The sequence below is a fragment of the Gorilla gorilla genome, chromosome 19, assembly GCF_029281585.2.
Source record: "Gorilla gorilla gorilla isolate KB3781 chromosome 19, NHGRI_mGorGor1-v2.1_pri, whole genome shotgun sequence".
NCBI lineage: Eukaryota > Metazoa > Chordata > Mammalia > Primates > Hominidae > Gorilla > Gorilla gorilla.
Genome location: NC_073243.2, coordinates 99,379,298 through 99,397,535, shown reverse-complemented (window position 1 = coordinate 99,397,535; position 18,238 = coordinate 99,379,298).

Here is an 18,238-nt window from a genome sequence, read left to right as displayed (position 1 = left end):
CTGTCGTCATGAGTTGGATATTTTTCTCACAGTTATACATTATTTATATTAAAAGTTAATATTTCTTTTATAATAAAAATGCACAATTTTAAACAGAGAATTTTAATTGAATATTTTTTACCATTTTTTTATGATTAGTAATTGACAAGTACATTTTCCTTCTATAAAAGTCTGATATGTGACATCAAGCAATATAGTTAAGAATTAAAGCAAGTTTTATTTTTACAGTGAAATATATGAATATATGCAATGCCTATGTTTACATTAAAATTGTAAATATTTCTAAAATATAGTATATTTTATGACTAAAATCTTGTTTGTAAGAAATCATACATGTGTGTTTTGTTTGTATGTGTGTGTATGGATATACCATAAAATTGAGTGCATGGTGTTTTTGAACCAGGGAAATGGATGTTGCTATAGTACCCTAAAGTGGGAGACCCCATAATGCTAGGTTAGTATATAGTATCAATACTCCATTTATATTTTTCCTCAGTATCAAGGCTCACAAATGATATTCCCAATCTTGAGCTTCTAAATAGCTGTAGATTTCTCTGGTTAGATATTTCTGAGTAAAGATAATATAAAACATATAAAAAGGAAAATAAGTATAAAGTTTATACTGAGTGTATTGACCTAACGTTATTCTAGAACAAATAAATGTGTTTTATAAACAGCTGAAAAGGAGTCTTGGAAACATACACTAAATTACTGCAATTAGAGAGAGTGGTTGTTACTTGTTGTGAGACTGAAGTACACACACCTTCCATGTAAGATTGTTAATTGCAGGTAATTTGTTGTAAACAATAACAAGAGAGCACTAAACTTTGAATCTGGAGGCTGGATTTAATTGTGTTTTGCTACTAATTAGCTGTATATTTTGGGGAAAGTTTTGTATCTTTTCTGGATGCATGTGACCTGATATTAAAAATGAGTTGAAGGGCTAAGAGTCATTTTTAATTTTAAAAGGCTTAGCTTATATAGAAGTATTTATGTAAAAAGAATTGTTTATATTTCCATTGTCAGCTCCAACATGTAAATAGCTTGGAAGTCATAACTTCCATTCTTACAAAAAAAGCTGTACAAATGAGAAATCAGTGACTGTTTTTGGATCCATTAGGTGAAAAACAGGGTAAAGTAAAACGCCACATTGGTATGTAGAAATTGGTATTTAGTGGGACAGTTGTATTTTAAAAGTGTTGATGGTGGATGATATGGTTTGGCTGTGTCCCCACCTAAATCTCAACTTGAATTGTATCTCTCAGCATTCCCATGTGTTGTGGGAGGAACCTAGGGGGAGGTAATTGAATCATGGGAGCCGGTCTTTTCCGTGCTATTCTTGTGACGTGAAAAAGTCTCACAAGATCTGATGGGTTTATCAGGGGTTTATGCTTTTGCTTCTTGGGATGACTCTTTAAAAAATAATGTGATGCTTTGTATAATGCTTCCTGGTACGCAGACCTGAGAGAATTTGCTCTTATTTGTCATAATAAAACAAATATTGAGTAATATAGATAACTTGATCATCTATTTTATCTCTTGAGTAATTAAAAATACATATGGTTGTTCTTAAGATCATAGTGTTTAGGTGGAAAGATAACGCCTGGATGTTTTCAGTAAAAGCACTTTCTCAGCCAAAATACAAAAATTTGCTTGGTAGTCTAGTATAACTCAAGAACAATTTTTAGAAAGTAAAGGTTTATGGATATTAGACATTCTATATACATATTTTATTTGAATGAAGCTTTTGGAGTAAGGACATTATATGAAAATTTTTGGTAAATCCAGACCCTCATATTTCACAAATAGCCTGTTGGTGGGAGGTGGTGGTTGCAGGTAGAATGAACAGACTCATAGGAAAATTGGGCAGGCTAATGATTGCATATTACTAGCAAGAAGTTTATAATAAGCCACACTATTTTTATTCCCAATTGTCTCAATGTAGAAGTCTCATCTTCCAATTAAATGATAGATTGGGTAAGAAAATGGTATTAATGAAATGTAGTATATATACAATGTATGTATATATACTTTAATAGAGTATATGTAAAATAAAGTATATATGTACATACTTTATTACCATATATATAGTAAAAAAAAAAAAAGGCGTTAATACAATGATCTCTCTTCCTCCCTTTCTTCCTTCCTTTCTTCTGTCCTTCCTACCTTCTCTTTCACCTCCCTCCCTTACATCTTCCTTTCTGGCTTTCCTTCCTCCCTCTCTTCCTGAACAATGTTTCTGCCTGCTACATATGAAGCATTGCTTTTGGAACTTGGTCTGCTTCTAAGAAACTGTGATTGTTTCTCTATTTGTTAGAAAAGTCTGAATGATGAGAAATAAATTATATAAATATTTTAATTCCCCTTCACATGCATTTATAAATATTTGTCAGCACTTTGAAGCAATTATTCTTTTAATTTAAAAAATAATTTTAGAAATTTACAGAAAAAATCACAAAGATGGTACATTGAGTTATCATGCCCCTTATGCCCATTTTCTCTTATTATTAACATCTTACATTAAGATGGTACATTTGTTACAAGTCATGAACTTTCATTGTCACATTGCTTTAAAATGAAGTCTGTACTTTATGAAGATTTGTTTAGTTTTTACCTAATGTCCTCCTCCTGTCCCAGGATTCCATCCAAGATACCACATTACATTTAATTGTCATGTCTCATGAGGCTGCTCTATAGAGTGACAGTTTCTTAGACATTCATATTTTTGATGCCATTGACATTTATGTGAAGTGATGGTCATATATTTTATAGAGTATCTCTCTTTTGGAATTCTTCTGGTGTTTTTCTCATAATTAGATTGAGGTTATGGGTTTTTGAGAGGTAAAAGTGGTAAAGTTTCATTTTTATCATATCATAGGAGTATTTATTATCAACATGAGTTTTGGTTGTTCATGTTGACCTCGATTAATAACTGAGACTGTTTGTAAGTTTCTCCACTGTCATGTTATTCTATTTTTCTCTTTTGTATGTTATACTTTTGGAAGAAAGTCACTATGTACAACCCACTTTTAAGGAGATGGTGGTTATGCTTCATCTTTCTGAGGGTGGAATGTGTGCGTATATTAGTTGAAATTCTTACACATGGGAGATTTGTTAGCTGTCTATGTGTCATCTATCTTATCTATCTACTTATTCATTCATGAATTTGTCAATTCATTCATTCATCTTATCATTATAAGCTCATGGATATTTAGCTTATAGTTTTGGTTACAATGTGGCACAAACCGAACCTTTGTGTCCTCTCAAAATTCATACACTGAAACCCTAATCTCCCACGTGTGAAGGTATTAGAAAGTGGGGCCTTGGAAAATGATGAGGTCATGAGGCTGGAGCTCACCTAATGGAATTAATGCCCTTATAGAAGAGGCCCTAAGAGAGTTGCCTTATCCCCTTCTTTTATGTGAGGTTAAGGCTAGAACTCTCTGTACAATGTTAAATAGTAATAAGAGAGGACATGCAGGCTTTGGTCTTGATCTTAGAGGAAAAGATTTCCATTTCTCATGATTAAATATTATGTAGGGTAGGGTTTTCTTGATCAAGGTAATAAAATTTCCCCAACAAAGTATTTGTAGGTTTTTTTATTTACCATAAATAACTCTGGGATTTTTTCAAATGTTTTTCTTCTGCATTAATAATGTTTAATTATTATTATTATTATTATTATTATTATTATTATTAAGAGGTGGATCTGACTCACTATGTTGCCCAGGCTGGTCTCCAACACCTGCACTCCTGCCTCAGCCTTCCAAGTAGCTGGGACTATAAGCACATGCCACCATGCCCAGCAATGATTCAAGTAATATGACTATAAGATTTATTTTCTTTTTACTCAGTTGACAAGGTAGATTGTATTTATTGATTTTCAAATGTTGAATCTGCCTTGTAGGCCTGGAAAAGTGCCCACTTGGTTGTAATGTATAATCATTTAATGCACTGTTACATGTGATTCGCTAATGTTATCAGTCTGTAGTTTTCCTGTGATGTCTTTTCTGTATTTTGGAGGGTTTTGTAAAGAATTTGTATTAATTATTCTTCAGTAGTTTAGTAGAATTCATCAGGGAAACCATTTGGTTTGGGATTTTCTTTGTGTAATGTTTTTGATTACTAACTCAACCTCATTACTTGTTAAAGCTCTACTCTGATTTTCAATTTTTTGTTGAGTCAGTTTGAGTAGTTTGTGCCTTTTAGGAATTTGTCCATTTCATCAAACTTATATAACTTGTTGGCATGCAGTTATTTGTAGTATTACATTACAATTCTTTTTATATTTATATAAGCTCTGCAGTAATATATTTACTTTCTTTCCTGACTTTGATAATTTGGTTATTTCTTATTTATTGAGTAGTTCAGCTAAGTTTTTTTCTGAATTTTATTGAGTTTTTCAAAGAATTGACCAACTTTTGGCTTTGTTGATTTTTGTAGTTTGTTCCTGATCTCTATGTTATTGATTCCCACTGTAATCCTCTTAATTCTTTCTCTTCTGCTTACTTTGGGTTTAATTTTCATATATAGATTGTGTTTGTTTTGGTGTCACTATCAAGAAATACCTGTCTTTAAGAAATTTGCCTAATATTTGAGCCTAAGTTTTCACAAGAGTAAGTAAAGATTCTTCAGTTTTCCTTCAAAGCTATTTTTTGTTTTGTTTTGATTTTAAATGGAAAGCTGAGCTATGAATAGGCACCTAGAAAAAATGCTAACAGTCAGGTGGACTTTATGGTTAATAGTAAGTTTTTAATGAATAATTATGTAATGAATGAATGCAATAATATATTACTTCCAGCTAAAATCTAGAAAAAAGTCTCTGAGGTTCAGCAAGGTTCTCTGATACTCATATAGCTTTCCAATATGCAATCAAGTTTTCTTATTATACATAAGTGTACTTCTCATTACCTTACCTTCGTGGTGGCAGTGACTTGAGGCCTTAATAGATGAAAGCAAACAGTTCGATATACTTCAACAATCTCTAACTCTGAAGCCATTATTATTAATACTAAAATATTGTTTCACATCTATGAAGTTTATTTATGAAGATCATTTAAATTTACAATGTTTGCTTTATAAAAAAGCAAAGATTCATAATAAAAATTTAAGATTCTCATTAGCTATCTGATAAACAGAAAATATAATCGGGAAGTATCCCTTAGCACTTTTGATGGCTAATTTTTTCTTAATAATTTGTCAACCTGTGATTAAATAAAAAGTGATAGCTCTTCAAAACATACACAGATATAGACATTTACAAACTAAAATTTCAGTCCCTAAATTTTATAAGTTCTTATTTTTGTATAAAATCAGAGAAAAATGCACAAATTCTAATTGTACAGCTCAATTAATTACCATAAGGAAACACACACTTGACCGGGTGTGGTGGCTCACGCCTGTAATCCCAGCACTTTGGGAGGCTGAGGCGGGCAGATCACGAGGTCAGGAGATCGAGACCATCCTGGCTAACACAGTGAAACCCCATCTCTACTGAAAATACAAAAAGTTAGCCAGCCGTGGTGGTGGGCACCTGTAGTCCTAGCTATTAGGGACGCTGAGGCAGGAGAATGGCTGAACCTGGGAGATGGAACTTGCAGTGAGCTAAGATCGTGCCACTGCACTCCAGCCTGGGTGACAGAGTGAGACTCTTTCTCAAAAAAAAAAAAAAAGAAAACACACACTTGGGGTGGGCACTCTTGTTAAGATGTAGGATAGGAAAAGCTCGTAATGCCTGGTTCCTCCAAACCATAACAGGCTCCCCTTCCCAGAAGTAACAACAATACTGAGTTCCAACCTCACAGATTTTTTTCCTAAATTTTTAACATAATACAAATGTTAAACCATACTAAATGTCTTATTTTCATTCTGGCTTTTTTGTACAACATAATTATGAGATTGGTGCATGAGAGAGAGAGAGAGAGATATATATATATATGGGTAATATAATATTTAGAAAGATTGGTGCATGAAATACATATATATAATACATATATATATGAAATACATATACATATATATAATATGATGTGCACCAATCTCTCTCTAAATATATATATGTATATTCTAAATATATATACACACATAATGGCATATATATATCTTATTTCGATATTTTAAAATGTCATTGGTATGCCTATTAGTTGGGGTTCTGCAGAGATTTTATATATGTGTATATGTAGAGAGATATATATACACATACATATATATACTCTGTGTGCATACTCTGTGTGTCTTTATGTGTGTGTGTGTATATATACATATATTTTAAAAGGGATTTGTTATAAGGCTTACAATTATTTGTTATTGGCTTACACAATAATTATGGAGGCTAGAAAATCCTGAGATATACAGGTTGAGTGGGTAAACTGAAGAGCCAATGGTGTAATTTCAGTGAAAGGCCACATAGTTCAAGATCCAGGAGGAGCGAATGTTTAAATTTGGGTCCGAAGGCAAAGAAAATTAATGCTTCAAAAGGGCATCAGGCAGAAAACAGTCTCTCTATTTGGGGGAGAGTCAGGCCTTTGTTCTATTCTGATGTACAAATGATTGGATGTGGCCTACTGATATTAGGAAGGGCAATCTGCTTTACTTAATCCATTTTATAATTTAAATGTGAATCTCAAACAAAGTACCCTCACAGAAACACCCAGAATAATCTTTGACCAAATATCTGGGCATCTGGTGGTTCAGTAAAGTTAATATATAATATTAACCATCACAGTATGTATTATTACTGGGATGTATTATAGTTATCACTATATATAATGTATTACATGGTTTATAGTTCAAGCGTTTTATCGCTTCCAATGTTGAGATGCATATAGCTTTTTCCTTCTGGAATTAATTCCAAAAAAATTAAGAAATAGTATACATATCTTTGGGTACACTAGGTTTTGCAACAACCTTCTTTTCCCCTGCTGTCTTTCAAAGCTATCTTCATAATAAATCAAATGTCTGCACACATGTAGACTTAAAAAAATTTTTTTTTTGCTGGCTCTCTCCTGAAATGTTCTATTCTTTTGCTGATACCCCACTGTGTCAAATATTGTAGTTTATGATATCCTTGGTATTTGATAGAGTAAACACCTGCATTTTTTCTTCTTCAATGTTGTCTTGATTAATCTGAGTTCTTTGCATTTCATTATATTTAAAATCAGCCTGATGATTTACACAAAAACGAAAACTTTTTTATTGATATTTTATTGTTTCAACAGTTTGAAGAGAATTTACATCTTTAAAATATATTCTATAAGTTCTATCAATATACTTTTGTAGTTGTTTGTGCATTGCTTAATATCCAAATGTTTGAATATACACAAATTGTCTTTGTATTATTTATTCTTAGCTTGATTTTGCTGTGTTCTGGTAATATGATCTAAATGTCTAATAACTATAAAATGACTAATTTATTTGCCTTTAAACTACTTTTCTGTCTGTTCGACCCAATCATGGTTTGTATGTTGTGCTTTCTTCATTTCTTGATCTTTTATTAGATTATTAGAGTACCTTTATCATTTTATTTTCCCTATTACTATTTGTTTAATTATTGGGGGAGGGTGCTATCCTAGAGATTGTAGAATGTAAGCCTGACTTAATAAAGTCTAAAATTAATCTGTGCTTTAACCGCTTATCAGGCAGTTCTTTTTCCATCTTTTACACTCAACATGCCGTATTACAATCGTGGTCATATATTTTTATTTTGTATGCATTTTAAACTTAACAATGTATTTTAATTATGTTTACTACATCAATGTCTATTTACATATATAAACATATTTATCTTTTAGATTGTTCTTTCTACCTATCTGAGTTTTCATTTTTCTACCTGGGATACATTTTATCAGTCTGAATATTCCCATTTTTTTAGCTCTACTCTGACAAATTATGTTATTATTTATCCTAATTTATCTTTATGTTGTCTTCATTTTTAATGTATATTTTTCCTGTGAACAGACTTCTCAGCTGGCAGTCAATTTAGCTCAACAGTTTAAATATATTGCCTCCTTGTCTTCTTTTATATAAAATTGTTATATACTCTGTAATAAATAAGCTATCTGTGAAGTTGCTTTTTTGCATGATATCACTTTTTTATGAATTACTTAAATATTTTTCGTCTCTTTTTTCCAGCATTTTAACATTTGATATGCCTAGATTGTTTTTTACTTTACTTTTTGAAAAAAGCTTTGCTTTAGGTTTATATTGCTTTCTGCATTTGTGATTTAGATGATTTTATCACATGAAAATAATCGTCAGAATTCTTGCTTGGTTAGTTCTCAACAACTCCTCTTATTTCATAATCAGCAAAACCTGTGGCAAAGTGGATCTTAATAATTTTAATCTTAAAGCCTCTGGCATTTCTTTCACAGATAAAAGCTCTACTATCCTTCTCTAACTTGATTTTCTTCCACATTTATGTTCAGATTTTTAAATTTATTCTGAGGTTGAGAGATAATCCAAAACAATGAAAGCTGTTATTTCTAGAACAATAATACAAATAAAGTTTTAGAGATAATCAATAGTAATTTTTTTCTAAAATATCCTAGAATCTCAAAAAGTTAAATACATAAGTTACTAAAGCATAATTATTCTGAATAATTGTTGTAAAGTAACACCTGGCTTTAAAAGAAAATCTGCTTACAAATATGCCTATTATTTTCTTAAATACAAAATTATGGCAAGAATTATGGTCACCAATTCGACTATGAGAAGCTTCATAATATAGTATCTTCATAAAAACGCACACACAAAAATGTTTGGAATGTAAGGAATTCCCTTTATAGTTATTAGCCTAATATAGTTTGCATCTATTGTGTATTAGTGTATACTAGATAAGGTAGCATAGTATATATAAATATACAGTTAATAGCATATATAATTTGAAGGATGAATTTGTGATAAAATATATAGCTATTTACTCTTTCACATATATTTCAAGTAACTTCATCGGTATCCTAAAACAAATTACAGTTGTTAACATTTGAGAAGGATGACGTTGCTCTTACTGATCAATTTTGTGAGACTAATATTATTTAATAAAATTTGTTCCGTTGAGGAATGTTAATGTGCGTGCCGTCAATGTAGAAGCATTAAGAACTTTCTTGTGGTGGTGCTTTTTTTTTTTTGAGACAGGGTCTCGCCCTGTTGCCCAGGCTGGATTGCAATGATGTGATCTCAGCTCACTGCAACCTCCGCCTCCCAGGTTCAAGCGATTCTCCTGCCTCAGCCTCCTGAGTAGCTGGGACTACAGGCACCCGCCACCACGCCCGACTATCACGGTGCTTTTAATCAATAAAGGACAATAGTTGATGAACATATTTTTTAGTTCCTTTACACCTTGGGTGGGATAACCTAAGGTGTAAGGGAACTAAAGACATGCGGTGCATGTCTTAAACTGTCTTCCAGTGACACCTTTCTGCAGAATATCTCTCTAGGAACTTCTTTTGCTTCACTTTCTCATTTCCTCACTTCCCTGTTAAAGTTTCCACGGATCCCATTCCAAACGAAACACACGTGAAATCCAATCCTGTTTTCAGAGTCTACCCAAATTGACAGAACGGCCTTTCTTGTTCCCTTTGTTTATTCAGCATTATCTTCCTAATCCTCAGGCACTGGCTTCCCAAATGTGTCATTCCTCTCAATATGCCTTTCACTTGGGTCATTCTTTATGTCGTCCCATCCTGTGCCATGACTTTAACTATCCCTTTTCTGTTGAGACTCTAATTTACATCTTCCGTCTCTTCCCCTCTCTCGGAACCCTAGACACACGCATCTACTGCTCACTCACCGTTTCCATTTGCAAACCTAAAAAAATTATTCAACTTACTGTGTCCAAATTTAAGCCTTACTTCCTCTATCACCCACTTATCCTTCTGGGTCCTAATTTTTTTCTTTTCTGGGTAATGTCAACTACATTTTTGTGGCTTATTCATTACAAATTATTTAGAGCCATTATATTTACTCCTGTCTTTCAAAAAAATGTTTGGCTGAGCTGATAGGGTCATCTCTGCTTTTGAAATGCAGATGAAATCTGACCACTTATTTATACTTCTGCCCTTGTCAAAACTACCATATTTAGATTCCAATATATTTTTCTTATTTCCTGCCTTGCCACTCTAGGACAGATACAGTCATCTTGTAAAAATTATGTCAGACCATGGTACTTTTCTGTTCAAACCTCCATGGACTCTTTGTCACTCATGTTAAGATATAAATATCCTACTTTGGTTTATATTTCTTGACATGATCTGGCCTCTCCACCCACTTTGAACATCTTCTGTCACTGGCCTCGTCACTCACTCCATGCAAGCCTGTGGCCTTCCCATGGTGTCTGCAGCACATCAATACTGCTTTTTCCTCTAAGCAATTGCTTTTGCTTTTCTCTACACCTGGAAGACTATTCCAAAAAATGGCTCCATGATTTCTTCTCTACTTTATTTTCTTGCTCTCTGTAAATGTCTATCTGAGAGTTGCCGGAAAACTCTATGGTAAAATGATGTTCCTGTATCATTCGTTATTTCCATACCCTGCTTACGTTGCTTCATAAAATTGATTCCAATCTGATATTGTTTTATGTGGGTGTAGTGTGTCTGTACTTCTGTGTTAGTTTATTTTTTTCTCCTCCATTAGAGTATAAGTACTATGGTGGCAGCAATATTGTCTATTGTGTCAGGTATTGTATCACCAGTGCCTGGTTCATAGCATTTGTTTAATAAATACCTGTCTAACAAATGAGAATATGGATGGATGAAAGATTTTGCTGCAGTATAAGTTAAAAAAGACAGTGGAACAATTTTTATAGGCTACCAAAAGCAAAAAAAATTTAGTAGTAAGTTGAACAAGTAGAAGGACTCTGAAATGGTTTTGTTCTTGTACAATTGAAGAAATCAAAAAGTTCTTTTACGATATTTTCTATAATAATATTTCCAATTAATCTCTAGCACATTGTAAAATAACTAATTAAAATGCAAGAACAAAAGGGAAATACATATGTTGTCCAAAAGACCACCAGGATGGTTAAGTATTAATAGTAAAATGGAGAGCTTTATTGGTGATGTTGGTTTGCAAAATGGGAAGAGACAACAATCTCTGGTGTGTGCCAAAGGTGCCCTCTCTCAGAAAAGGGGAAAGGCAGGTAGTTTTATGCCTCACAGGGTCTGTTTCACACAATAGAGTCATACATATTCACCAGGTTTGGGGAGAAATTTATAGATATTTATGAGATAGTTGAGCACATGAGCAGTGGGCTAAATGTATATGTAATATACAACCCATGTTCACTTTGGGGTAAGATTTCAACATTAAAATTAGGTAGAATTTGGCTCTTTAGGTCAAAAGGTGAACAATAGGACACAAAGACAGTTCGTGTGCAGTCTATATAAGCTGGCTGAAACTGACTTAAAGTCTGCAGTTCCTTATTAGGAAAGAATATTTGTAAAGCCCTTCCTCTGTCCAGTCAGGGTTGTAGTGGTCTGGGTTGTAAATCAGTGTTAAGAGGTGTCTTTACATTTGCTTGAAAGCTCTTTTTCTTACAGTTTAGCAAGAATGAGATTTTTCTTACAGCCAAAGGAATTTAGAGCTTTGCCATGCCAGCCAATTCCTGAACCCTCAACTCATAGCAAACTTTTTTTCCTTAACCTTGGGGTCCATTTTAGTTGATAAAGTTATGTCTATTTTGTTCTTTCAGATCACACATACATATCCAAATTTATGACATGAATTATTATTCACCTCCTATCTTTATTAGCTTGTGTATATCCATTACTTATGACCCTGGACTGAGAGCCAAGTATTCATCCATAATTACTAGATTGGTAGTAGCTAGATGAGTTATAATTTGTTTTGGTTATTTTTTTCTGTGATTATTTTATGTAAATTTGCATATGTTATACAAAAATGTGTATGTGTGTGTGCATGTGTAGGTGTGTGTGTACATGCCTATGTGAATTTCTTTTGGGAAAAAATGTTTCTAGTTTTTAGAAAAAATTTAGAAGTCAATGTATAAAAACCCTTAAGAAAACCTATGGATATCTGATTTGAAGCACATACTTGTTCTGTAGATACACAGCTTGTAAAACATAATTAAAAGCAAGATGAACATATGTATATATATTTATGTATATACATACGTATATACATATGTATATACGTATGTACGTATATATGTATATATATTTATGTGTATATATATATTATGTATATATACTTACGGGACTGGAAAAAGGCCTGATGTGCAATGGGTAAGAAAGGACTGAGACAGTGAATCTTTTGGTTCTGGGTCTGGAAGAAAGCAAGGAAGGTGAGTTGTTTCCTGTTCAAGAGTCTGAGACTAAGTTTGCTCCGTGGAAAACGTGAAACTTCAGCTAAGGTAAACACAGGAACAGATGGTTGTCTCGTTCATGTAGAATCTGACAACACTGTTTTCCTCTGCTACCTGAGGACATAGCTCCATGAAGTGTATTGCCTAAGGAAGATAAAAGGCAGAGACAAAGTCTTCAAAACAGGAATTGAGTAAGCACACACGGGCAGAGTGATTGGATTTGTGACGTCACGCGCTGACTCAACGATACGGCCTTTGGGGCTCCCAGTGAATAGAATCCTCAGGATATCAGACAAGAGTTGGGAAAAGATGACAAGATAACAGAGACTAAAAACATATGTAGAAATGCATACAAGATAAAACTTTAAACCAGAATTACATGAAGAAATATAAGAATCAGAAGTTGGATTCACTGTCAGCAAAATAAAAACATTCTCACATTTACAGAGACACAGAGAGCATAGCTATCCACAGTCATACACTCACCAAAAATATTATTAATTTATTTCATTAGGCAGAATATGCAAGCAAGTGTAAAGAACAATAATGGGCAAATCAATTCATTAATGCGTATAATAAGTCACGGACTTTAAAAACATTAACAAATTTTCTTTGTAATTTTAAAAGCAAATGAACAATGTGGACTCTATAAAAAGAAATATGTACAGAGCTCAGGGTTTTTTGGTGCTAAAGTATACTAAGATATATAAAGAACAGGGTAGAGATTCTGAGACATTTTAAACTTCTAGAAAATATAGCAAAATATAAATTTTAAAGAGACATATAGACACTATTGGGAGAAACTATGTTTCACAGCTTCTAAACCATCAGAAATAATGCGTCAGAGGGAACTGTATTTAAAAAATTGCCTTGAGCCGGGCACAGTGGCTCACACCTGTAATCCCAGCACTTTGGGAGGCCAAGGCAGGCGGATCATGAGGTCAGGAGTTCAAAACCAGCATGGCTAACATGGTGAAACCCTGTCTAAAAATACAAAAATTAGCTGAGCATGGTGACACACACCTGTAATCCTAGCTACTCAGGAAGCTGAGGCAGGAGAATTGCTTGAACCTGGGAGACAGAGGTTGCAATGAGCCGAGATTGCACCCCTGCACTCCAGCCTGGGCAACAGAGCGAGATTCCGTCTCAGAAAAAATAAATAAATAAATAAAAAGTTGCTTTTGGGAAAGTACATAATAGAAGAAATAAGAACATGGAAATTTAGATTCCTGCAAGACAAAAGAAAATAAGGAAGAACACACAACTATTCCTCCTTGCTACCCTCCACACAAACAACAAACAAACCATAGAAAAAATCACACACTTCATCCCACTGACAGGTCAATAAAAAGAAGAATGTTATAAATCAGTGCAGAATAGCTCCTTACAAACATCTTACTAACTACAAAAGAAAAAGTAATTTACAGTGGAGAAAGCTGGCAGACACTTTTCTAGCGAGTGATCATGGTTAAAATCAGAGCTAATGAGACACGTCAATACCACATGCCAGCTGATCTAAGGCGCTGAAAAGAACACAGCATCAACTCTGCGATGTTCCTGCAAATATTATGTGACTTAAATTAAATCATGAGGGATGATCAGAAAGACCTAATTGAATGGACATTCCAGAAGATAGCATCCTCCTATCTGCAACTCACTGCCAAATGATTCTAGAGAAGAAAAAAAGAGAGAGAGAGAAAGGAAGATATGTAGAGGACATAAAAATGACAGAGGGGGAGAGAGACAGAGAGAAAGGAATAGAGAAACAGAGAAAATAAGAGTTTGAGAGATATAAAAAAAGGTAAAATACTTTGCATATGCAAGAAGTGGGGGAAAGGTATACAGAAAAATTACAAGAATTTGTGTAAAATTAAATAAAAATAAAAAATTTTAATCATAAAGAAAACTAACATTAGAAAGAGATTAATAATGTTTTACTTACATTTCTATTTTAATTCATAAATAATAATTGTATATATTTATGGGGTACACTATAAAAATTATAAGTATTTGAGGTGATGGATTTGTTAGTAATTATTTTTTAAAAATCATTTAGTAACATACTTAGACTAGGAGTTTCGTGTTTGTTTTAATGAGCTGGTTTTGGGGAAATATAGCATAAAATGAGAAGAAATTCGATAATGTATAAATGAGAAGAAATTAGATAATTTATAAAATGGAAAATACAAAAAACAAAACCACCAATATTTCAACAAGAATGTAAAATAATGAGGGACTTCTAGGCATTAATATATGCTCAAAATGTAAAATCATAATTCATAGTAGAACAAGAATAATTTTATAAATATCATATTATTGATAGAATTTAACCTGTTTAAATGTTTTTCAACCAAATGGAAAATGAATGGGAAGGAAGCCAATACATAACATAAAAAGGCAAAGTTAAAAACATAAAAGAGGAATTTTGAAAGATTCCTGAGATAGGGAACAATCCAGAATCCAATGTGGAGCAGCTTGTCACTATGAAAATTAAAGAGGAATCCTGGGACTGATAATCCAGATGATACGGATGTCTGTGTGTGATCTTCAATATGTCTATTTTGAGATAATGGCATTTGGACTTGCCAATAGAAGATTTTGAGTTGAGAGTCCTCTCCATGCAGTTGGTAGTTGAAACCAATGGAAAAAAAAAAAAAAACAACACAGAGAATGTGCATCAGATTTGGCCAAGAGTGAGTCCAGGACAGAATACATGAGAGTACCATTATTTAAAAGAAAGCCAGAGAATAACCGCTCTGAAAGTGGGAAAGAGTGGGAATTGGCAGACACTTGTTTGAGGGATCCTGGAAAGAACAGAAAGCAATGGACTGTTTTAACACTGGGCACAGTGGCTCACGCCTGTAATCCCAGCACTTTGGGAGGCTGAAGCAGGTGGATCACTTGAGGTCAGGAGTTCAAGACCCTTGGCCAACATGGCAAAACTCTGTCTCTACTAAAAATACAAAAACTAGCTGGGTGTGATGATAGGTGCTTGTAATCCCAGCTACTCAGGAGGATGAGGCAAGGAGAATTGCTTGAACCCAGGAGGTAGAGCTTGCAATGGGCCTAGATCATGCCACTGAACTTCAGCCTGGGCAACAGAGCCAGACTCTGTCCCCTCCCTACCACACACACACAAAAATAAACAATAAATTAAAAAAAAAGAAAGCAATGGACTGTTTTAAGAAGATACTGATTTAGATTTAAAATTCATTTGATAGTGTTCTAATGTTATCTGTTGAGGCTTGCTACCATTACAAGGCCAAAGCTCATTGACTTGTGAAGGCAAAAGCCAGATTGACTACTATTCTAGTAAATGCATGGAATAAGATAAGTTTTCATGCTTCTCTGCATGTGGGCATGTATATGTGTGTGTGCATGTGTGTACATTTGTGGTACCTAAACAGAAACTATACAGTAGTGTTGGAATGTAAATAGAGTATGTAATGTTAAAAACAATTAGATTGGTTTATTTTTAGTTTAAATTTATTTTTTCTCTATATAAAACCTGTTATAGAACCTGGCACATACAATAACAAGTAACTGAAATTAGTTGCTTTGTGAAAATGTGTTATTATTCAGTGACTTTTTACATTATTAAATAACTGACGTTGCTAAGACATATATATGTATATATGTATATAAATACATGTATATGTATATGTATATAAATACATGTATATGTATATGTATATGTATATAAATACATGTATATGTATATGTATATAAATACATGTATGTGTATATGTATATAAATACGTGTATGTATATACATACATGTATGTATATATGTATTATATATATGTATATAAAATTAACTTTGTGGCCTTCTGGCTTTAATTTTTACATTAAAAGTAAATTCATATAATTATGTTACAGTCCCCAGAGTTTTTTGGCGTGCACTCATAGAGAACTAATGGGCTTTATCCAGCTTACAGTTATTTTAGCATGTTTTCAAGAGAGCAGGCTTATTATCTGTCTTTACTTTTATTCCACGTAGGCATGCTTTTGCAATCTCTACAGTTACTCCAATATTTTAGACTTATAGGGAAAATGTAAACAAACCAAAGCTTAATTTTTCCTCAACTTGAAATTACACTGCCACCAAACCTTGTTATTCTACTCTCAAGAGAATTACTAGATCATATCCCTTCAATTTATATTTTCTAGGAAAAATAAACATATGTCTACTTTAGCCTATCTTTCCTGAATTTCTCTACATCTCTTTGCCAAGATTTCATACAAAATAAAGTTTTCTCTATCTTTTGTTTTATTACTTCTTGCCTCCAAAAGAAACAGCAATCACAAACACTATGCCTAGAGAGTATTAACAAGTGTCAAATCATCAGCTTTCCATTGTCCTATTTTTACAAAGCAGAACTCCATGTGGAAAGAGAGCATGTCAAGCACACTACATTACCATGTGATTTAACATGACAAATTGAAAAGATCTGATATGGGTAATGGAAACATTGATGGACCTTTAAATACAGTGCTCAGGTTATGTTTCTATTCATAAAACTCATGCTCTCCGGATGCATCCTGAAACACTCTAGTGGCTTAAGATGCTAGAGTTAAGAAATAGTAAATGCCATTTTAAGGAGAGAGAAACTTTTCACCCATTTAAATAATGGGAAGGTGAAAGGTTTGTTTCATCAGTCACAGTTCAGTAATGTCCGTCTTCATTGTTGAGTCAATATGTACTTCACATCCAGTCCCTGAAGGAAAGAGAAACAAATCAAAACACTACTCTGACATCAGAACATATTTATGAAGAACTCTTTCTATAAACTTTTGTCAATTTACCATTTTTCCATATTAACCATAATGCTGCCAGATGATTACATCTTTCATTGAAACATAACAAGAACTTTACATTTGGGATTCAAGGTGGTATTATTTATTTTTGGAGGGCTTTGTAGAGTCAGGCTATCAGGTGCCAGTTGACCTTTTTTATTAATCTGGATAGCATGACATTAGTTCAGAAGGCAATTTCCATTTTTAAGGTTATGTCTCAGAAAACTGTAAAAGGGATTTTAGCTTGATGAAAACTTTGACTATTTTCTCATGAGAGTCTATCAAACTGTAATTTCAGGTTGAATTTTAAGATAATATCAGATCTGTGGATTGTGCTTTAACAATTGGTAAAGTGCCACAGGATCTCAGGTGTATTTTATGAAGAACTTTGAACCTGACAAGCCACAAGTTACCCTAGTCAGAAATATTCCCTCTAAAGAATCCCCAGGGATATTATACTCTAGGAGTATAAAAATATAAAGCTGGGCTTGGCATATATTTAGCTAGAGAAGAAGTTTGAAGTCTTTCTGAATCTACTCAAACTCCTGTCACATGGCCATGTCATTCACTTTTTGTGATTCTCTCACATCTCTGACTTCTGTCTTTGATGCTGTTTATTTTGATCTTGTCCTTTGTCTTCTGGTGAGTATCCCCACACTGTGTCATGGCTTCCTTATGTTAGTTCCTGTCAAGAAGATAGGAAATGATATTTCAGTGCAAGGCACTGAGGATATGTGTAATGTATTTGGAAAGTTTTGACATCAAAATAGTACTTTTAGAATCACATTAAATAATTCAATTAAAAAAGAAAACTTAAGCCAATAAGATAAAACTGGTGACTATGACAATCATCAATGTGGCAACCTTGGCACTCATTATAATTAGCAATAATATTCACTAAATTTTAAATACCATTTCTTAAATTTCAATTTTGATAATAAATAATAGTAAAAACAGCATGGAATTTCTGGGATACTCTTGCTAATCAGTCAACGTTCAATTTCAAGAAATGCTAACTAAACTTAAAAAGAAAAAAATTTAATTCATCTCCTTAATGGTGATCTTCCTAATTTATATATGTTTTCTTTCTGTTCATCTTTATTTTTGAACAATTAATATTTA